We start from the raw sequence: 23,145 nt of genomic DNA, 5'->3' as shown, positions 1-23,145 counted from the left end.
TTGCTCAGAAGGTGTTTGAGAAGGAAGAAAAGTGAGATGAGAATGGATACTTGTTACAACTCAGAGGGAAGACCCAAATCCAAATGAGTCTGAATTTGATTTTCCTCAAATTAAATTGGACAATGAGGAAATTTGCACTAAATTACTGAGTTCCCTTCCAGAGGAAAATCAAACTGACCTGAAAGTCTGATTGCAATCACATAAAGATATAGCTGTATGTGAGAATAAGCCAGGAAGTAGTCAAGTAATTGCTCATGGTGGAAATGTAGGAAATGCTTTTCCACTGAAGTAGCATTCTTGTAGACTTAATATTCTCAAATTTGTAAAAGTTCCAAAAGAGTTTGAAAACATGCTCAGCGATGACATAATTGAATGAGTTGCAGTGAATGGAGCTCACGCACAGTGATGGTCCCAAAACCAGATGGTACCCAACAATTTTGTGTGGACTATCGAAAATACAATGCAGTGATGGAACCTGCTTTGTACCCTATGCCAAGATTGTAAGATTATATTGAGAAGGTGGGACAAGCAACTTACATTTCTCAGCTTGAACTACTCAGAGGATACTGGCAGGTGACTTTAACTGAAAGAGTGAAGGCAATTGTGGCTTATATGACAGCGAGCAGCCTTTACCAGTTCAAAGTGATGTCTTTTGACACGAAAAATACCATATTTTGAAGACTAACTAAGAAGGCCATTTTGGGATTGTTCGATTGTGTGGTGTACTTGGATGATCTTGTCATTTTCAGACACATGTGGAAGGATCATTTGGAGTATCTCTCAGAATTATTCAAGCAACTTCAGAAGGCGTGCTTGGTGCTAAACCTGGTGAACAGTGAGTTCACAAAATTCCAAGTCATGTTCTTCCGGCATATCATTGGACAGATGGCCCGATAAGCTGTGAAAGGAAAGGGTAATGGGGAACTTTCCATACAGTGGACAAAAAGAGGGCTGAGGAGTAGCAGATGGTGTTTAATTCAGATAAATGTGAGGTGCTGCATTTTGGGAAAGCAAATCTTGGCAGGACATATACACTGAATGGTAAGGTCCCAGGGAGTGTTACTGAACAAAGAGACCTTGGAGTGCAGGTTCATAGCTTCTTGAAAGTAGAGTTACAGGTAGATAGGATAGTAAAGAGGGCGTTTGGTATGTTTTCCTTTATTGGTCAGAGTATTGAGTACGGACGTTGGGAGGTCATGTTGCAGCTTTACAGGACATTGGTTAGGGCACTTTTGCAATATTGCATACAATGATGGTCTCCTTCCTTTCAGAAAGATGTTGTGAAACTTGAAAGGCTTCAGAAAAGATGGAGAAGGATGTTACCAGGGTTGGAGGACTTGAGCTATAGGGAGAGGCTGAACAGCCTCGGGCTGTTTTCCCTGAAGCGTCGGAGGCTGAGGGGTGACCTTATAGAGGTTTACAAAATTATGAGGGGCATGGATAGGATAAATAGACATGGGCTGGAGGAGTCCAGAACTAGAGGGCATAGGTTTAGGGTGAGAGGGGAAAGATATAAAAGAGATCTCAAGTACAACATTTTCACATGGAGTATGTTACGTGTATGGATTGAGCTGCCAGAGGAAGTAGTGGAGGCTGGTACAATTGCATTTAAAAGGCATCAGGAAGGTTAAATGAACAGGAAGGGTTTGGAGGGATATGGGCCAGGTGCTGGCAAGTGGGACTGGATGACGTTGAAATAACTGGTCAGCTTGGATGTGTTAGACCGAACTGTCTGTTTCTGTGCTGTACATCTCCATGACTCTATAACCGGTTTTTATCCAATGATTGAGATAGATTTTTCTTGGGAATGTGCTTCCACAAATTGAACAGTGGATCCCAGATCCACCAGGTCAGAATCCTGATTCTTCAGGTGAGACTTTCCCCAGCAGTGGCTCCATCCAGTGTCAGCAAGGTGATGGCTCTCACAGTCGAAGGGATCTTTAGGGCTGGTTTCCCTCACCCTTTCTCATCTTCAACAACTTGTTCCCAATGACAAACATCTGTGTTGCTTTGTGTCAGAGTCACTTTTAAACGGACATTATAATCTTACTGTTCACTCTGAACTTACCCAGAAAAGACCATCTTCAGGATTGGATCCTCAGACACTGGAACCACATGAGCTGAACATTGCCACCGTGATTCATGGTCCGAGTATCGATAGCTGGTAGCTCAGCTTTTAGATGGACTTTAGTGTCAGGATCTTGTTTAACCACCTGATCTCCATTGGCAGTGTGAGGTAGCTCAGGGGAAAGTGATTCCAGATCATAATGTGGTCTGAATACACAATCCACATTTCACAGACAGAGAGCAGGATCCTGTTAGTAGGTGGATTGCACAGAGTGAGAGAGAAAAGGCAGATAATGAAAGGGAGATGGACAGATATCGGTCAGTATTAGATATGTCAGTGTGCACTCATACACAGCTCACTCAGGAGTGTAGAGAGATATACACGGATGTGGATGAGTACAAAGGCAAAGACATCTGTTTGCACCCACACACAACATACAGATGGAGATACACACACAGATATAGATACAGTGTTAGATAAAGATACCCAGTGATGGTTCATTATCTGGATGGCGTTGGTCCTTCATTGTGCAATGATGGAGATGTTAGGAAGGTAAAATTCCAGTCTACAACAGAGTGGTACCCAGACCTCATTAACCTCGAGCTCTTCAAGAACACTTCCACGACTGTTTGAAGGGATTGACACCATGAACCATTGACTTTTCAGACACGTAGGGTAAGATGGATCCTCCCCACAGCTCCTCCAGTTCCATCTGAGAGATTAAATGTGACCATTCTCTTTCCTGGTTGGAATCTCCAGGACCTGGTTGGTCAAGTGGTTAGTTGAGGAAAACCACATGAGAAGCTAATGAGAACAGGCTCTTGTTTTAAACAGGACTGAGTTTACTTCATGGTAACAGCTCAGTCCAGGATACACTGGCGTTGGGGAGTGAGGGGGACATTGTTTTACAGACGATGAGGGAGATATCCATGCTGGGTCTCACCCCTTCAACATCCACATCTGATCTCTTCACCCAAGTCCATGTGACATCATCATATTGGGCAGTGCTTAATGTACTCCTTAGCATTAACCCTTTCAGAGCCAAACCTCATTTACCAATAATATGTGAGACCCAGAATGGGGCATTTCATGTAAAGGGGTTTCAAGTCCCAAAGATGCTGAATGAAGCAAGGTCTTTGTCTGCAGCCCTCCCACCTCATTACAGGAAGAGATTGATGACCTTATAAAACCCCTTGAGTGAGCTGTCTGATTAACGTGATGTGTATATTGTAAAATATAACCGACAATTATAAATGTAGTGAGGCAGCTCAGAGAGCCACAGACTGCACTGAAAGGATGTGACTGACTTTGCACTTTGTGTCATGTAAATTGGATTCAATACGGAATGTTTTTTTACAAAGCAAATATGCAAATGAGAAAACAATTGTTTCCTATTTATATCATTAAACTGACTGTAAATGCTGATAATTGTGGTTAGTCATCAATAAATAATTGTTGGTTGTTGATTGAATTCATTGCTAATAATTTCACGAGATTTTCACTCAGCACCTTGTGGGTCCTCGTATCAGCAGTTGTTGAGGGTCAGTTCAATGCGATCTGGGAGAGTTAAGGCCATTCATGGGTCACAGGTCAGTATCAGTCACTGCTAATCCTCGGCTGGCTGGAAATCCCATGGACCCTGGTGTTCTTCCTGGTACTGAGCCTAATTCAGGACACAGTCACAGGGGAGACACTCAGACCCTGGGGGAGGGAGGGGAGTGCAGAGAGAGAAACGAAGAATGTGGTGTGGGGTCTTCATGGAGTGGATGAATGACAGAGAGTGGTGTGGGACGTTTAGTTCCAGAGGATCCAGTATGGGAGTTGATGGTGAGAGTCTGGTACAGAGAATCCAGCCTGGAGATTCAGCTGGTTCCCTGCAGTCATGGGAGAGCCAATTTCCCCAGTGATCCTCATGGAGCATTCCATGTGCTGGAGGCAGACCCACAATGTCATTAGGGAGGAAGGGAATTCCAAGATTTGGAGCCAGTGACAGTGAAGGAATGGATGGTCAGGATGGTGAGTGGCTTTGGGGGAACTTGGCTTTGGTGTTCCTCGGTGAAGCTACAGAACAGGCCGAGGTGTGCAGAAACAACAGGAGCAGCAGAGACAGAGCTCAGTGATTCCACAACCAACAGATCAGATCTGCTGCCCTACCACATCCAGTCATGATCATTCAACAACTCAATGTAGGAGGAGGAGGCTCCACTTGGGTTGTTGGATTCCTGAGGTAAAAACAATGACTGCAGATGCTGGAAACCAGATTCTGGATCAGTGGTGCTGGAAGAGCACAGCAATTCAGGCAGCATCCGAGGACAGGCAAAATCGACGTTTCGGGCAAAAGCCCTTCATCAGGAATAAAGGCAGAGAGCCTGAAGCATGGAGAGATAAGCTAGAGGAGGGTGGGGGTGGGAGAGAGTGGCATAGAGTACAATAGGTCAGTGGGGAAGGAGATGAAGGTGATAGGTCAGGGAGGAGAGGGTGGAGTGGATAGGTGGAAAAGGAGCTGGGCAGGTCGGACAAGTCCGGACAGGTCAGGGGATCGAGTTTCTGGAGGTTAGAAGCTAGGATGAGGTGGGGGAAGGGGAAATGAGGAAACTGTTAAAATCCACATTGATGCCCTGGGGTTGAAGTGTTCCAAGGCGGAAGATGAGGCTTTCTTCCTCCAGGCGTCTGGTGGTGAGGGAGCGGCGGTGGAGGAGGCCCAGCACCTCCATATCCTCGGCAGAGTGGGAGGGGGAGTTGAAATGTTGAGCCATTGGGCGATGTGGTTGATTGGTGCGGGTGTCTCGGAGATGTTCCCTAAAGCGCTCTGCTAGGAGGCGTCCAGTCTCCCCAATGTAGAGGAGACCGCATCGGGAGCAACGGATACAATAGATGATATTAGTGGATGTGCAGGTAAAACTTTGATGGATGTGGAAAGCTCCTTTGGGGCCTTGGATGGAGGTGAGGGAGGAGGTGTGGGCGCAGGTTTTACAGTTCCTGCGGTGGCAGGGGAAAGTGCCAGAATGGGAGGGTGGGTCGTAGGGGGGCGTGGACCTGACCAGGTAGTCACGGAGGGAACGGTCTTTGCGGAAGGCGGAGAGGGGTGGGGAGGGAAATATATCCCTGGTGGTGGGGTCTGTTTGGAGGTGGCGGAAATGTCGGCGGATGATTTGGTTTATGCGAAGGTTGGTAGGGTGGAAGGTGAGCACCAGGGGCGTTCTGTCCTTGTTGCGGTTGGAGGGGTTGGGTCTGAGGGCGGAGGTGCGGGATGTGGATGAGATGCGTTGGAGGGCATCTTTAACCACGTGGGAAGGGAAATTGCGGTCTCTAAAGAAGGAGGCCATCTGGTGTGTTCTATGGTGGAACCGCTCCTCCTGGGAGCAGATACGGCGGAGGCGGAGGAATTGGGAATACGGGATGGCATTTTTGCAAGAGGTAGGGTGGGAAGAGGTGTAATCCAGGTAGCTGTGGGAGTCGGTGGGTTTGTAGAAGATGTCAGTGTCAAGTCGGTCGTCACTGATGGAGATGGAGAGGTCCAGGAAGGGGAGGGAGGTGTCAGAGATGGTCCAGGTAAATTTAAGGTCAGGGTGGAATGTGTTGGTGAAGTTGATGAATTGCTCAACCTCCTCGCGGGAGCACGAGGTGGCGCCAATGCAGTCATCAATGTAGCGGAGGAAGAGGTGGGGAGTGGTGCCGGTGTAATTACGGAAGATCAACTGCTCTACGTAGCCAACAAAGAGACAGGCATAGCTGGGGCCCATACGTGTGCCCATGGCTACCCCTTTGGTCTGGAGGAAGTGGGAGGATTCAAAGGAGAAATTGTTAAGGGTGAGGACCAGTTCGGCCAAACGAATGAGAGTGTCGGTGGAGGGGTACTGTTGGGAACGTCTGGAGAGGAAAAAACGGAGGGCTTAGAGGCCCTGGTCATGGCGGATGGAGGTGTAGAGGGATTGGATATCCATGGTGAAGATGAGGTGTTGGGGGCCGGGAAAACGGAAGTCTTGGAGGAGGTGGAGGGCGTGGGTGGTGTCTCGAACGTATGTGGGGAGTTCCTGGACTAGGGGGGATAGGACAGTGTCGAGGTAGGTAGAGATGAGTTCAGTGGGGCAGGAGCATGCTGAGACAATGGGTCGGCCAGGGTGGTCAGGCTTGTGGATCTTGGGTAGGAGGTAGAACCGGGCAGTGCGGGGTTCCCGGACTATGAGGTTGGAAGCTGTGGGTGGGAGATCTCCTGAGGTGATGAGGTTCTGTATGGTCTGGGAGATGATGGTTTGGTGATGGGGGGTGGGGTCATGGTCAAGGGGGCGGTAGGAAGAGGTGTCCTCGAGTTGGCGTTTGGCTTCAGCGATGTAGAGGTCAGTGCGCCAGACTACCACTGCGCCCCCTTTGTCCGCTGGCTTGATGGTGAGGTCAGGATTGGAGCAGAGGGATTGGAGGGCTGCGCGTTGTGAGGGTGAGAGGTTGGAGTGGGGGAGGGGGGTCGACAGGTTGAGGCGGTTAATGTCCCGGCGGCAGTTGGAAATGAAGAGGTCGAGGGCAGGTAATAGGCCAGCGCGGGGTGTCCAGGTGGATGCAGTGTGTTGGAGGTGGGCGAAGGGGTCCTCAGAAGGTGGGCGGGAGTCCTGATTGTGAAAGTAAGCTCGGAGGCGGAGGCGACGGAAGAATTGTTCGATGTCACGGCGTGTATTAAATTCATTGTTGGATTCCTGCTCCAGGGACAATCCCGATGTACCGTCACCTCCCCCAGTTGGAAGGACTGAGCCATATGTTTACTGTGAGAGGGGGGTTCCCAGGGTCCTAGTGCTGTCCTGATACTCCAGAGCTGGTGGGGGAGGCCTCTTCTCAGCCCCAGCCTTACTGGCTCAGAGCCTGAACCTCAGCCTGGCTGTGCTGGAGCTTCCCCGTCACTGGGACCGGGTCATCACTTAGCACTTGTTCCATTTTTCTGCTTCTGCAGCTTCACATCAAACAATGGATCAAATTTCTCAACAAATAGGGTGTAGTCTCCAAAGATTGTTGTGTTACTGGTTTTTCCAGTTTGTAAACAGAAGCTGTTTCCCCTCAGAGTGTTTAATTCCCAGTCCCTGATTGGAATAGGGACAATGTATTCCCAGAATGTTGTGATCCTTTCCTTTACCTCCCTGTGTTTTTCCTGAGTCTCTCCCGATGAGAACAGAATTCAGCTTTCCATTCTCTCTCTGTGAACTGGGAGATTAAAGGCCATTCATGAATTATAGAATCCCTACAGTGTGGAAACAGGCTATTCGGCCCATTGAGTCAACACCGACCCTCTCAAGATCTTCCCACCCAGACCCACCACTCTATTCCATCCCGTAACCCTGCATGTTCCATAGCTAATCCACATGCACATCCCTGGACACTGTGGGCAATTGAGCATGACCAATCCACCCAAGGTGCACCTGTCCGACTGCGGCAGGAAACTGGAGCACCCGGAGAAACCCAATGCAGACTCAGGGAAACTCCACACAGACTGTCGCCCAAGGCTGGAATCAAACTCAGGTCTCTGGTGCTGTGAGGCAGTAGTGCTAACCACTGGTGCCACCCTGGGTCATGGGTCACAGGTCAGTATCAGTCACTGCTAACCCTCTGCTGGCTGGGAATCCCATGGACATTGGTGTTCTTCCTGGTACTGAGTCTAATTCAGAACACAGTCACAGGGGAGACACTCAGACCCTGGGAGAGGGGAGTGGGGAAGGGGGGAGTGCAGAGAGAGAAACACCCAGGCTCACCCCCAGGGTCAAAATTCTGGGTCATGTGGCAAAGAGAATTGGGCTATTCTACCAGGAAAGGAAGCACCTGATGGGATTTATAAAACATTAAACAGTCTGGAAACGAGAAATCTGAGATTGGATTTAAACTAAACCGAGAGATTCAGAACAGGAGGACACAGTTACAGTGAGAGAGATTCTTCACCCAGTCAGTGATCAATGAGCTAAACCTGACAGAGAGTTTAATGTGAGGGAACATGGAGTGGATTAATTACAGAGAGTCAGGTTGGCCTATGGGCTATTGTGAAAAGAAGTTATTACAGAGTTATTTGCATCATATAATCACAGAGAATCCGCTGTGGGGTTTGGTGGGAAGAGTCGGCTAGAAAGAGCAAACTGTGGGGGTGAGGGGTGGGGAGGGGGGATTGATGGTGAGAGTCAGGTACAGGGAACCCAGTGTGGGGGGGAGGGGGGATTGATGGTGAGAGTCAGGTACAGAGAACCCAGTGTGGGGGGGGGGTGGGGATTGATGGTGAGAGTCAGGTAAAGGGAACCCAGTGTGGGGAGGGAGGGGGGGATTGATGGTGCGAGTCAGGTACAGAGAACCCAGTGTTGGGGGGATGGGGGAGATTATGGTGAGGGTCAGGTACAGAGAACCCAGTGTTGGGGGGATGGGGGAGATTATGGTGAGGGTCAGGTACAGAGAACCCAGTGGGGGCCGGGTGGTTACAGCCCATTCACTGCACCCTGCTCCTACTAATAACCATCATATGGGAACACATTTCCCCATTAAAACTCATGGCACACCCCCAAGCCCCTCCCCTCCTGTAGGATGTGAACAGGTCGAGCAGATGAAGACTGTGTGTCCATGAGGTACTGTGGGTCATCAACACCAGCAGAACTGCCATCCAATACAAACTGTAACCTCATGGCTCAACCCAACCCCCAGTCTCTCATTACCACCAAGCCAGGGGACCAACCCCGGTTCAATGCGGAATGTGGGAGGGATCACAGGAGCAGGACCAGGCAGAGCTAAAAAATGATGTCTTTTTTATTCACTGGAGAGACGTGGGAATCACTGGCTGCTGGAATTTATTTCCCATCCCTAACAGTCCTTGAGAAGGTGGGGGTGAGCGACTTTCCTGAACAGCAGCAGCTCATGTGGTGGTGGAAGGGAATTCCAGGATTTTGACCCAGTGACAGTGAACCAAGTGCAATATACTTCCAAGTCAGGATGGTGAGTGGCTTGGAGGGGAACTTGTAAGTGATGATGTAGCTCAGTGAAGTGTCAGATCAGGTCTGATCGTGCAGTAAACAGCAGAGGGAGTAGAATCAGAACTTAGTGATTCCACAACCGATAGATAAGATCGAAGCTCTGCTGTCCTGTCACATCCAGGTGTGAACATTGAACAACTCCCTGGAGGAGAAAGAGGCTTCTCATTCTGGAATGATACTTTGGTCACGGGATTCCTCCTCCAGAGACAATAACCATGTATCACACCTCCCCCAGTTTTTGTATTGATTCTGTTTGTGTGGGATGTGGGTGTCTCTGACTGGCCAGCATTTATTACCCGTCCCTAGTTGCCCTTGAGAAGGTGGTGGTGATCTGCCTTCTTGAACTGCTGCAGTCTACCTCCTGTGGGTTGAGCCACAATGCCATGAGGGAGGGAAATCCAGGATTTTGGCCAGCAACAGTGAAGGAATGGTGACATATTTCCGAGTCGGGATGGTGAGTGACTTGGAGGGGAACATGAAGGTGGTGGTGTTCCCATATATCTGCTGACCTTGACCTTCCAGATGGAGGTGGTTGTGGGTTTGGAAGGCACTGTTTAAGGATCTTTGATGAATTTCTGTAGACAGCAAACACTGCTGTAACTGAGTGTCAGTGGTGGAGGGACTGGATGTTGGTGGATACAGTGCCAATCAGTTGGGTTGCTATGTCCTGGATGGTATCAAGCTTCTTCAGTGTTGAGATGGCTGTACTCATCCAGGCAAGCAGGGAGTATTCCATCACACTCCTGACCTGTGTCTTGTAGTTGGTGGATAGGCTTTGGAAAATCAGGAGACGAGTTACTTGCTGCAGTCTCTCTAGCCTCTGATCTGCTCTTGTCGACACTGCATTTATGTGGTGAGGCCAGTTGAGTTCCTGATCAATGATAACTCAAAGGCTGTTGGCAGTGGGGGGATTCAGTGATGGTAACACCATTGAATGCCAAGGGGTGGTGGTGAGATTGTCTATTGTTGGTGATGGTGATAACTTGGCATTTGTGTGGCGCAAATGTTACTTGCCACTTGTCAGCCCAAGCCTGGATGTTGTCCAGACTTTGTTGCATTTGAACATGGACTGCTTCAGTGTCTGAGGAGTTGCAAATAGTGCTGAACATTGTGCAATCACTGGCAAACATCCCCATTTCTGACCTTATGTTGGAGGGAAGGTCATTGATGAAGCAGCTGAAGACGGTTGGGCCTAGGACACCACGCTGAGGGACTCCTGCAGAGCTTTCCTGGAGCTGACAGGACTGACCTCCAACAACCAAGACCACCTTCCTATGTATGACTCTATCCACTGGAGAGTTTCCCCCAATACCCATTGGTTCCAGTTCTGCTCGAGTTCCATGATGCCACACTCGGTCGAATGCAGCCTTGATGTCAGGGGCTGTCACTCCCACCTCCCCTCTGGAATTCAGCTCTTTTGTCCATGTTCGAACCAAGGCTGTATTGAGGTCAGGAGCTGAGTGGCCCTGGCAGAGCCCAAACTGGGCGTCACTGAGCAGGTTATTGCTGAGCAGGTGCTGCTTGATAGCACTGTTAATGACACCTTCCATCACTTTACTGATGATCGAGAGGAGACTGATGGGGCAGATTGGGTTTGTCCTGCTTTTTGTGTCTAAGATATACCTGGGCAATTTTCTACATTGTTGGGTAGATGCCAGTGTTGTAACTGGACTGGAACAGTTTGGATAGGGGAGTGGCAAGTTCTCAAGCACAAGCCTTCAGTACTATTGCCTGAATGTTGTCAGGGCCTGAAGCCTTTGCAGTACCCAGTGTCTTCAACTGTTTCTTGATATCACATGGAGTGAATTGAATTGGCTGAAGACTGGTATCTGTAATGCTGGGGACCACTGGAGGAGGCTGAGATGACACTTCTAACTGAAGGTTGCTGTGAAACCTTCAGGCCTATCTTTCACACTGATGTAATGGGCTGTTTCATCAGTGAGAGTGGGAATATTTGTGGAGCCTCCAGTGAGTTGGCTGGATGTGGCAGGACTGCAGAGCTGAGATCGGATCTGTTGGTTGTGGGATCACTTAGCTCTGTCTATCACTTGTTGCTTATGTTATGTGACATGCAACTCGTCCTGTTTGGTGACTTCACCAGATTGGTACCTCATCTTCAGGTATGTCTGGTACTGCTCCTGGCATGCCCTCCTGCACACCCCATTGAACCAGGGTTTTTTAGATTACATTACAGTGTAGAAACAGGCCCTTCGGCCCAACAAGTCCACACCCATCCGCCGAAGCGAAACCCACCCATACCCCTACATTTACCCCTTACCTAACACTACGGGCAATTTAGCATGGCCAATTCACCTGACCCTGCACATCTTTTGGATTGTGGGAGGAAACCGGAGCACCCGGAGGAAACCCACGCAGACACGGGGAGAACGTGCAAACTCCAAACAGTCAGTCGCCTGAGGCGGGAATTGAACCCAGGTCTCAGGCGCTGTGAGGCAGCAGTGCTAACCACTGTGCCACCGTGCCGCCCACAAATCCCCTGGGTTGATCCCCTGTCTTGGTGCTAATGGTTCAGTGGGGGCTATGCCAGGCCATGAGGTTACAGATTGTGCTGGAGTACGGTTCTGCTGCTGTTGGTGGCCCACAGTGCCTCATGGATACCCAGGCTTGAGCTGCTAGATCTGATCCAAGTCTGTTCCATTTAGCACAGTGATAGTGCCACACAATACAATGGAGGTTATTCCCAATGTGACAGTGGGACTTTGCCTCCACAAGGACAGTGCGATGGTCACTCTCACTGAGACTGTCATGGACATTTGTACCTGCAGCTGGCAGCTTGGAAAGATGGAATCAAGTATGTTTTTCCCTCTTGTTGGTTCCCTCACCACCTGCTGCAGACCCAGTCTAGCAGCTATGTCCTTTAGTACAAGTCTGATGTTGGTCATCAAACCCACCACACACACTCACATCCTCAGGGAATATCGATGGAATGGAAGCGATGTCCAGAATCTCCATCAGGTTCTGACACAATCTCCATTCCCTCACATTTGTGTGTTCCCACTCTCTGGGAATGGACTTTCCCTGATTGTGTTGATGGGTATGGAGTTACCATCTGGGAATTGGATTTTACAATAGAGGCAGATGGATATGGTCTTAACTCCCCCAGTTCACATTGAATTGAAGCTCAGCATCTGCTGGTTCCAAGAGCCACAAGCTGCTGCTGTGTAAATGAATAGAATCGTTCTTGTGAAATATTAATAAAAATATCAAAATTAGTAAGTCAATAAATAACTTTTAATGATTACAAATGACACATATTGGTGATTGTAGTTAAACAATGGTGATAAGTAGTGATAGATATTGTATTCACCAATAACTCAGATTTATAATAGTTATATATTTATTTAAGAATTAGAATATGTAAAACTGATATTTATGTACAGAGATTTACATAACAGTTGAAATTTGTTAACGTCAGGTGCAAAATCAATTTCTTTCAATATAAAAACTGTCTCCGAGTTCCCTCAGGACGTTGCTTCATTTCAGGTCAATCACTGATCCACTGAAGACAGTGAGGATGAGAAAGTGTGAGGGAGGAACCATCTGTGAAGATCCCTCTGACGGTGACACTGCTCACATTTCTGAGACGGGATGGAAACACAACTTGAGAACTTCCCACTTGAAGAATCAGGATCCAAACCTGAGGATCTGGGATCCACTGCTCAAGCTATGGAAACACATTCCCAGAAACATTGATCTCAGTCCTGAAGGAATTGAGTGTGAACAATGAGCTGTAATTCTGTGTGTCTGCTGTGATATGGAAGGATAGACAATGGTGTCCATGTTCACACTGGAACAGGAGAATCCTGTTATTCCGCAATGAGGCTCCGGGAATGTCCTGTACTGGGGCCCAGGAAACCCACAAGGTCAGGAATGGACAGACATGAGGCAATCACTTCAGGGTCAGGAGGGGAGGGGAATTAGTCTGACAGGGTTTAACAGTGACTGAGAGGGTGGGACAGGGTCAGGAGGGGAGAAGAATTAGACTGACAGGGTTTCACAGTGTCTGGGAGGGTGGGACAGGGTCAGGAGGGGAGAAGAATTAGACTGACAGGGTTTCACAGTGTCTGGGAGGGTGGGACAGGGTCAGGAGGGGAGAAGAATTAGACTGACAGGGTTTAACAGTGACTGAGAGGGTGGGACAGGGTCAGGAGGGGAGAAGAATTAGACTGACAGGGTTTCACAGTGTCTGGGAGGGTGGGACAGTGTCAGGAGGGGAGGGGAATTAGTCTGACAGGGTTTCACAGTGTCTGGGAGGGTGGGACAGTGTCAGGAGGGGAGGGGAATTAGTCTGACAGGGTTTAACAGTGTCTGGGAGGGTGGGACAGGGTCAGGAGGGGAGGGGAATTCGTCTAACAGGGTTTAACAGTGACTGGGAGTGTGGGACAGGGTCAGGAGGGGAGGGGAATTAGTCTGACAGGGTTTAACAGTGACTGGGAGGGTGGGACAGGGTCAGGAGGGGAGGGGAATTAGTCTGACAGGGTTTAACAGTGACTGGGAGGGTGGGACAGGGTCAGGAGTGGGGGGAAATTTGTCTGACAGGGTTTAACAGTGTCTGGGAGGGTGGGACAGGGTCAGGAGGGGAGGGGAATTAATCTGACAGGGTTTAACAGTGACTGGGAGGGTGTGACAGGGTCAGGAGGGGAGAGGAATTAGTCTGACAGGGTGTAACAGTGACTGGGAGGGTGGGACAGGGTTAGGAGGGGAGGGGAATCACTCAGACAGGGTTTAACAGTGTCTGGGACGCTGTGACAGGGTCAGGCGGGAAGGGGAATTAGTCTGACAGGGTTTAACAGTGTCTGGGAGGGTGCGACAGGGTCAGGAGGGATGTGAAAATGTTACAAATAAATCTAGAGAATATAAATCTGAATAAATTTCAGTCAGAGAAAAGTTGACATGTCACTTACTGAATCATGAAGAAGCTGCACCAGAGATACCAGAAGCTGAGAAAATAAAAACAGAATGTGAGAAGTTATATCAAATATAAAATGAGACAGTGTGAGATATTCTCTATCACTCACTGGACCCAGGATTTAATCGCCCTCAGCACTAACTAACCAGACTCTCCGAGCCCCCCCCCCCCAGTGGGAATTAAGGGTGAGTGAGTGGAGGGAGGGGCAGTGGGGGAAGAGAATGGAGGGTGACAATTCGAAGGAGAGACACTGGGGACATGGAGTAGAGAAACAGGACGATAAGAGAGTGTTGGCTGAGAAACAGCATGGTGAGGAGACGGACCCATCACCCTGAGCAACACCCTGGCAAATATAACTCTACACTCTAATAGGGGCAGCACGGTGGCTCAGTGGTTAGCACTGTTGCCTCACAGCACCAGGGACCTTGGTTCAATTCCCACCTCGGGTGACTGTGCGGAGTTTGCACATTTTCCCTGTGTCTGTGTGGGTTTCCTCCGGGTGCTCCAGTTTCCGCCCACAATCCAAAGATGTGCAGGTATGTATTGATCATTAAACCCACTGCACCCAATCAGATCCTCACTGACTGAATATTAATGGAATGGAAGGGATTTTCTGCATCTCCATAAAGTGTAAGGATGGAGGGGAGTGTGGAAATGAGGATTTCTGACACAATCCCTGTAAAACCTTCCTTCCTGCCTTGTTTGGGCACCATCTCCTTGATAAATTTTGAAGATCTCTCTCCCTTAATTAGTTTGTGCAGTTTTGGATGACTTATTACTTTGGTTTGACCCTGGGCGTGTGACTCTGATACTGATCATGTTATTCCAGGCATTTGGTTTGTCTCCAGTACCACCGTATTTTTAATGTTTTGGAATGATCTCTCTGCCCCATTTAATGGGATTCTGGATCATCCCTTCTCTTGTTATCCAGCTGTTGACACTTTCCTCCCACCATCTGACATTTGTGATCACCTGCAGAGATCACCCCATTTGGATGATCTTTTGATCTCTCTGCCCATTGATCTCCCTGCTGATAAATTCGGTGTCTGTGAGCTTCTCTCTCACTTCACCTGAGGAAGGGGCTACGCTCAGAAAGCTTGTGATTTCAAACAAACCTGTTGGACTGTAACTTGGGACCGTGTGTGATTTGTGACTGTGTTCACACGAATCCAATACCAACACCCCAACATCAGTCTCCATCCCCTCACACTTGTTGTGTTCTCACTCTCTGAGAATGGATTATTCCCCATCCTATTTATTTTGTTTCTGCAAATGGGACCGACACAACAGCTCCCAGTAAGTCACTGAGGGGACAGAGTGTTGGGAATGATGGATAAGGTAATGGGAGGTGTAGAGTAGATTCCATACAGTGTGGAAATAGGCCCTTCAGCCCAACAAGTCCATACCGACCCTCCAAAGAGTAACCCACCCAGACCCATTCCACAACCCTATAGTTACCCCTGACTAACACACCAAACACTATGGGCAATGTAACATGGCCAATTCACCTGACCTGCACACCTTTGGATAGTGGGCAGAAACTGGAGCACCTGGAGGAAACCCACACAGACACAGGGAGAGTGTGCAAACTCCACACACACAGTCACCCGAAGTGGGAATTGAACCCAGGTCCCTGGTGCTGTGAGGCAACAGTGCTAACCACTGAGCCACCGTGCTGCCCCCATTAGAGTGTAGAGTTATATTTGCCAGGGTGTTGCTCAGGGTGATGGGTCCATCTCCTCACAATGCTGTTTCTCAGCCAACACTCACTTATTGTCCTGTTTCTCTACTCCATGTCCCCAGTGTCTCTCCTTCGAACTGTCACCCTCCATTCTCTTCCCCCACTGCCCCTCCCTCCACTCACTCACCCTTAATTCCCACTGGGGGGTGCTCGGAGAGTCTGGTTAGTTAGTGCTGAGGGCGATTAAATCCTGGGTCCAGTGAGTGATAGAGAATATCTCACACTGTCTCATTTTATATTTGATATAACTTCTCACATTCTGTTTTTATTTTCTCAGCTTCTGATATCTCTGGTGCAGCTTCTTCATGATTCAGTAAGTGACATGTCAACTTTTCTCTGACTGAGATTTATTTAGATTTAGATTCTCTAGATTTATTTGTAGCATTTTCACATCCCTCCTAACCCTGTCCCACCCTCCCAGTCACTGTTAAACCCTGTCAGACTAATACCCCTCCCCTCCTGACCCTGTCCCACCCTCCCAGTCACTGTTAAACCATGTCTGACTAATTCCCCTCCCCTCCTGACCCTGTCCTACCCTCCCAGTCACTGTTAAACCCTGTCAGACTAATTCCCCTCCTGACCCTGTCCCACCCTCCCAGACACTGTTAAACCCTGTTAGACTAATTCCCCTCCCCTCCTGACCCTGTCACAACCTCCCAGTCACTGTTAAACCCTGTCAGAATAATCCTCCTCCCCTCCTGACCCTGTCACAACCACCCAGACACTGCTAAACCCTGTCAGACTAATACCCCTCCCCTCCTGACCCTGTTCCACCCTCCCAGTCACTGTTAAACCCTGTCAGACTAATTCCCCTCCCCTCCTGACCCTGTCACCCCCTCCCAGTCACTGTTAAACCCTGTCAGACTAATTCCCCTCCTCTCCTGACCCTGTCACATCCTCCCAGTCACTGTTAAACCCTGTCAGACTAATTCCCCTCCCCTCCCCACCCTGAAGTGATTGCCTCGTGTCTGTCCATTTACGACCTTGTGGGTTTCCTGGGCCCCACTGCAGGACATTCCCGGAGCCTCATTGTGGAATAACGGGATTCTCCTGTTCCAGTGTGAACATGGACACCAATGTCTATCCTTCCATATCACAGCAGACACACAGAAATACAGCTCATTGTTCACACTCAATTCCTTCAGGACTGAGATCAATTTTTCTGGGAATGTGTTTCCACAGATTGAGCAGTGGATCCCAGATCTCCAGGTTTGGATCCTGGTTCTTCAGTGGGACGTTCTCAAGTCGTGTTTCCATCCCGTCTCAGAAATGTGAGCAGTGTCACCGTCAGAGGGATCTTCACAGATGGTTCCTCCCTCACACTTTCTCATCCTCACTGTCTTCAGTGGGTCACTGATTGACCTGAAATGAAGCAACGTCCTGAGGGAACTCGGAGACAGATTTTTTATTGAAAGAAATTGATTTTGCATCTGACATTAAGAAATTTCAAATGTTATGTAAATTTCTGTACATAAATATCAGTTTTACATATTCTAATTCTTAGATAAATATATAAATATTATAAATCTGAGTTATAGTTGAATACTAATATCTATCACTACTTATCACCATTGTTTAACTACAATCACCAATATGTGTCATTTGTAATCATTAAACGTTATTTATTGATTGTGATATTATTATTAATGATTTCACAAGAATGATTATATTCATTTACACAGCAGCAGCTTGTGGCAGTTGCTGAGTTCAATTTGGGTTGCACGGTTGCATAGTGGTTAGCACTGCTGCCTCACAGCGCCAGAGACCTGGGTTCAATTCCTGCCTCAGGCGACTGTCTATGCAGAGTTTGCACATTCTCCCTCTGTCTGCGTGGGTTTCCTCCCACAGTCCAAAAATGAGCAGGTGAGGTAAATGGGCCATACTAAATTGCCCGTAGTGTTAGGTGAAGGGGTAAATGTAGGGGAATGCGTCTGGGTGGGTGGCGGGTCGGTGTGGACTTGTTGGGCCGAAGTCCTGTTTCCGCACTGTAAGTAATGTAATCTAATCTAATCAGTGTGAACTGGGGGAGTTAAGACCATATCCATCTGCCTCTATTGTAAAATCCAAGTCCCAGATGATAACTCCATACCCGTCAACACAATCAGGGAAAGTCCATTCCCAGAGAGTGGGAACACACAAGTGTGAGGGAATGGAGATTGTGTCAGAACCTGATGGAGATTCTGGACATCGCTTCCATTCCATCGATATTCCCTGAGGATGTGAGTGTGTGTGTGTGGTGGGTTTGATGGCCAACATTAGACTTGTACTGAAGGACATAGCTACTAGACTGGGTCTGCAGCAGGTGGTGAGGGAACCAACAAGAGGGAAAAACATACTTGATTCCATCTTTCCAATCTGGCAGCTGCAGGTACAAATGTCCATGACAGTCTCAGTGAGAGTGACCATCGCACTGTCCTTGTGGAGGCAAAGTCCCACTGTCACATTCGGAATAACCTCCATCGTATTTTGTGGCACTGTCACTTGCTAAATGGAACAGACTTGGATCAGATCTAGCAGCTCAAACCTGGGTATCCATGAGGCACTGTGGGCCACCAACAGCAGCAGAACCATACTCCAGCACAATCTGTAACCTCATGGCCTGGCATAACCCCCACTGAACCATTAACACCAAGACAGGGGATCAACCCTGGTTCAATGGGGAGTGCAGGAGGGCATGTCAGGAGCAGCACCAGACATACCTGAAGATGAGGTGTCAACCTGGTGAAGCCACCAAACAGGACGACTTGCATGTCAAATAACATAAGCTGCAAGTGATAGACAGAGCTAAGTGATCCCACAACCAACAGATCCGATCTCAGCTCTGCAGTCCTGCCACATCCAGCCATCTCACTGGAGGCTCCACAAATATTCCCACTCTCACTGATGAAACAGCCCATTACATCAGTGTGAAAGATAGGCCTGAAGGTTTCACAGCAATCTTCAGTTAGAAGTGTCATCTCAGCCTCCTCCAGTGGTCCCCAGCATTACAGATACCAGTCTTCAGCCAATTCAATTCACTCCACGTGATATCAAGAAACAGTTGAAGACACTGGTTACTGCAAAGGTTTCAGGCCCTGACAACATTCAGGCAATAGTACTGAAGGCTTGTGCTCGAGAACTTGCCACTCCCCTATCCAAACTGTTCCAGTCCAGTTACAACACTGGCATCTACCCAACAATGTAGAAAATTGCCCAGGTATATCTTAGACACAAAAAGCAGGACAAACCCAATCTGCCCCATCAGTCTCCTCTCGATCATCAGTAAAGTGATGGAAGGTGTCATTAACAGTGCTATCAAGCAGCACCTGCTCAGCAATAACCTGCTCAGTGACGCCCAGTTTGGGCTCTGCCAGGGTCACTCAGCTCCTGACCTCAATACAGCCTTGGTTCGAACATGGACAAAAGAGCTGAATTCCAGAGGGGAGGGGGGAGTGACAGCCCCTGACATCAAGGCTGCATTCGACCGAGTGCGGCATCATGGAACTCAAGCAGAACTGGAACCAATGGGTATTGGGGGAAAACTCTCCAATGGATAGAGTCATACCTGACACATAGGAAGGTGGTCTTGGTTGTTGGAGGTCAGTCCTGTCAGCTCCAGGAAAGCTCTGCAGGAGTCCCTCAGCGTGGTGTCCTAGGCCCAACCGTCTTCAGCTGCTTCATCAATGACCTTCCCTCCATCATAAGGTCAGAAATGGGGATGTTTGCCAGTGATTGCACAATGTTCAGCACTATTTGCAACTCGTCAGACACTGAAGCAGTCCATGTTCAAATGCAACAAGGTCTGGACAATATCCAGGCTTGGGCTGACAAGTGGCAAGTAACATTTGCGCCACACAAATGCCAAGTTGTAACCATCACCAAAAAGAGACAATCTCACCACCACCCCTTGGCATTCAATGGTGTTACCATCACTGAATCCCCCCACTGTCAACAGCCTGTGAGTTATCATTAATCAGAAACTCAACTGGCCTCACCACATAAATGCAGTGTCTACAAAAGCAGGTCAGAGGCTAGAGATACTGCAGCTCGTAACTCATCTCCTTATTTCCCAAAGCCTGTCCACCAACTGCAAGACACAGGTCAGGAGTGTGATGGAATACTCCCTGCTTGCCTGGATGAGTACAGCCATCTCAACACTGAAGAAGCTTGATACCATCCAGGACTTAGTAACCCAACTGATTGGCACTGTATCCACCAACATCCAGTTCCCCCCACCACTGACACTCAGTTACAGCAGTGAAATTCATCAAAGATCCTTAAACAGTGCCTTTCAAACCCACAACCACCTCCATCTGGAAGGTCAAGGTCAGCAGATATATGGGAACACCACCACCTTCATGTTCCCCTCCAAGCCACTCACCATCCTGACTCGGAAATATGTCACCATTCCTTCACTGTTGCTGGTCAAAATCCTGGATTTCCCTCCCTCATGGCATTGTGGCTCAACCCACAGGAGGTACACTGCAACAGTTCAAGAAGGCAGATCACCACCACCTTCTCAAGGGCAACTAGGGACGGGTAATAAATGCTGGCCAGTCAGAGACACCCACATCCCACAAAAACTGAATCAATACAAAAACTGGGGGAGGTGTGATACATGGTTATTGTCTCTGGAGGAGGAATCCAGTGACCAAAGTATCATTCCAGAATGAGAAGCCTCTTTCTCTTCCAGGGAGTTGTTCAATTTTCACACCTGGATGTGACAGGACAGCAGAGCTTCGATCTTATCTATCGATTGTGGAATCACTAAGTTCTGACTCTACTCCCTCTGCTGTTTACTGCACAATCAGTCCTGATCTGTCACTTCACTGACCAACACCATCACTTACAAGTTCCCCTCCAAGCCATTCACCATCCTGACTTGGAAGTATATTGCACTTCCTTCACTGTCACTGGGTCAAAATCCTGGAATTCCCTCCCACCACCACATGAGCTGCTGCTGTTCAGGAAGGTACCTCACCCCCACCTTCTCAAGGACAGTTAGGGACGGGAAATAAATTCCAGCAGCCAGTGATTCCCACATCCCTCCAGTGAATAAAAAAGACATCACTTTTCATCTCTCCTTGGTCCTGCTCCTGTGATCCCTCCCACATTCCTCATTGAACCGGGGTTGGTCCCCTGGCTTGGTGGTAATGAGAGACTGGGGGTTGGGTTGAGCCATGAGGTTACAGTTTGTATTGGATGGCAGTTCTGCTGGTGTTGATGACCCACAGTACCTCATGGACACACAGTCTTCATCTGCTCGACCTGTTCACATCCCACAGGAGGGGAGGGAGGGGGTGTGCCATGAGGTTTAATGGGGAAATATGTTCTCACAAGATGGTTATTGGGAGGAGAAGGGTGCAGTGAACGGGAAGTAACCACCCTCCCCTCCCCGACACTGGGTTCTCTGTACCTGACTCTCACCATCAATCACCCCCGACCCGCCCCCCCCCCCCACCCCGGGTTCTCTGTACCTGTACCAACCGGATTCACTTTAATTAAAAGTTTCAATCAATTCAGAAATAAATCCTTTTCACAAAAGCCCACAGGCCAACCTGACTCTCTGTAATTAATCCACTCCATGTTCCCTCACATTAAACTCTCTGTCAGGTTTAGCTCATTGATCACTGACTGGGTGAAGAATCTTTCTCACTGTAACTGTGTCCTCCTGTTCTGAATCTCTCGGTTTAGTTTAAAACCAATCTCAGATTTCTCGTTTCCAGACTGTTTAATGTTTTATAAATCCCATCATGTGCTTCCTTTCTTGGTAGAATAGCCCAATTCTCTTTGCCACCTGACCCAGAACCTTGACCATGGGGGTGAGCCTGGGTGTTTCTCTCTCTGCACTCCCCCCTTCCACACTCCCCCCTCCCAGGGTCTGAGTGTCTCCCCTGTGACTGTGTCCTGAATTTGACTCATTACCAGGAAGAACACCAGGGTCCATGGGATTCCCAGCCAGCAGAGGGTTAGCAGTGATTGATACTGACCTGTGACCCATGACCCAGGGTGGCACCATGCCTCAGTGGTTAGCACTTCTGCCTCACAGCACCAGAGACCTGAGTTTGATTCCAGCCTTGGGTGACTATCTGTGTGTAGTTTCCCTGAGTCTGCATGGGGTTCCTCCGGGTGCTCCAGTTTCCTGTCATAGTCGAACAGATGCACCTTGGGTGGATTGGCCATGCTCAATTGCCCAGTGTCCAGGGTTTATTTTTTGGCTAACATGTGCAGGGATGTGTATGTTGGGTGGATTTGCTGTCGGGATTCTATGATTCACGAATGGCATTTTAATCTCCCAGTTCACAGAGACAGAATGGAAAGCTGAATTCTGTACTCATCGGGAGAGACTCAGGAAAAACACAGGGAGGTAAAGGAAAGGATCACAACATTCTGGGAATACACTGTCCCTATTCCAATCAGGGACTGGGAATTAAACACTCTGAGGGGAAACAGCTTCTGTTTATAAACTGGAAAAACCAGTAATACAACAATCTTTGGAGACTACACCCTATTTGTTGAGAAATTTGATCCATTGTTTGATGTGAAGCTGCAGAAGCAGAAAAATGGAACAAGTGCTAAGTGATGACCCGGTCCCAGTGACGGGGAAGCTCCAGCACAGCCAGGCTGAGGTTCAGGCTCTGAGCCAGTAAGGCTGGGGGTGAGAAGAGGCCTCCCCCACCAGCTCAAGGAGCATCAGGACAGCACGAGGACCCTGGGATCCCCCTCTCACCGTAAACATATGGCTCAGTCCTTCCAACTGGGGGAGGCGACGGTACATCGGGATAGTCCCTCGGGCATAGAGTCACGGAAACAGACCCTGCAGTCCAACTTCTCCATATTTCTGACATTGTACCTATTACCCGTGTGTGTACATCACTCAGTCCTGAGTGAGCTGTGTATGGGTGCACACTGAACACTCTATGTGTATCTGCCTATCTCCCTTCCCTTATCCCGGTTCCGTAACTTCACTATCAGCCTCTTCTCGGCCACTTTGTGTTATTGCCTGTCCTGAAGTCTGCATTGGAGGATGGTCACCGGGAGATCTGAAGCTGAATGTCCCTGACCGCTGAAGTGTTCCCCACCTGGGAGGGAGCACACGCCTGCCTGGTGATGACTGAGCTGTTTCCCTGAGGGTAACTCAACCTGTCTGAGTGTGACCATCCTGGGAACTGGTGACAGGAATCTGTTCATCTCTTTATTGGGTATTTTACTGAGACTGGGACTAATCATTGACTCTCTGCTTCTGCAGCTTGAAGTTCAGGAAATGATCTGCAGCTCAGCATTGACATGGAGTGGCGGGGAGAAGGTGGTTTGTTCTTATAGACTCTAACAGCAGTTGATCCTGTTCCCTCACCCTGAATTATTTATTCCCAATCCCTGATTCCCAGAGTAGATTCCCAGAATGTTGGTGATCCTTCTCTCCATCTCCCTGTGTTTTTCC

General features: G+C 48.6%; 2 protein-coding genes across 2 annotated transcripts in view; one reads left to right on the top strand and one right to left on the bottom strand.

The window, feature by feature from the left end:
* LOC148140878 (H-2 class I histocompatibility antigen, alpha chain-like) overlaps positions 1-23,145 on the top strand; it is a 450,761-nt gene that overhangs the window by 325,937 nt on the left and 101,679 nt on the right. The window lies entirely within an intron of this gene.
* LOC148140874 (class I histocompatibility antigen, F10 alpha chain-like) overlaps positions 12,723-23,145 on the bottom strand; it is a 275,899-nt gene continuing 265,476 nt past the window's right edge. The window contains exon 8 of the mRNA XM_087979630.1: positions 12,723-12,739. The gene's annotated coding sequence lies outside the window, so the exon portion shown is untranslated. The remainder of the gene's footprint in view (positions 12,740-23,145) is intronic.

Source organism: Chiloscyllium plagiosum, unplaced genomic scaffold, assembly GCF_037043375.1.
Source record: "Chiloscyllium plagiosum isolate Xiang-an unplaced genomic scaffold, Cpla_swu_hap1 HiC_scaffold_35, whole genome shotgun sequence".
NCBI classification, from domain to species: domain Eukaryota; kingdom Metazoa; phylum Chordata; class Chondrichthyes; order Orectolobiformes; family Hemiscylliidae; genus Chiloscyllium; species Chiloscyllium plagiosum.
The sequence above is the reverse complement of the archived record's forward strand: the minus strand, read 5'-3'. Positions and strand labels throughout refer to the sequence as shown.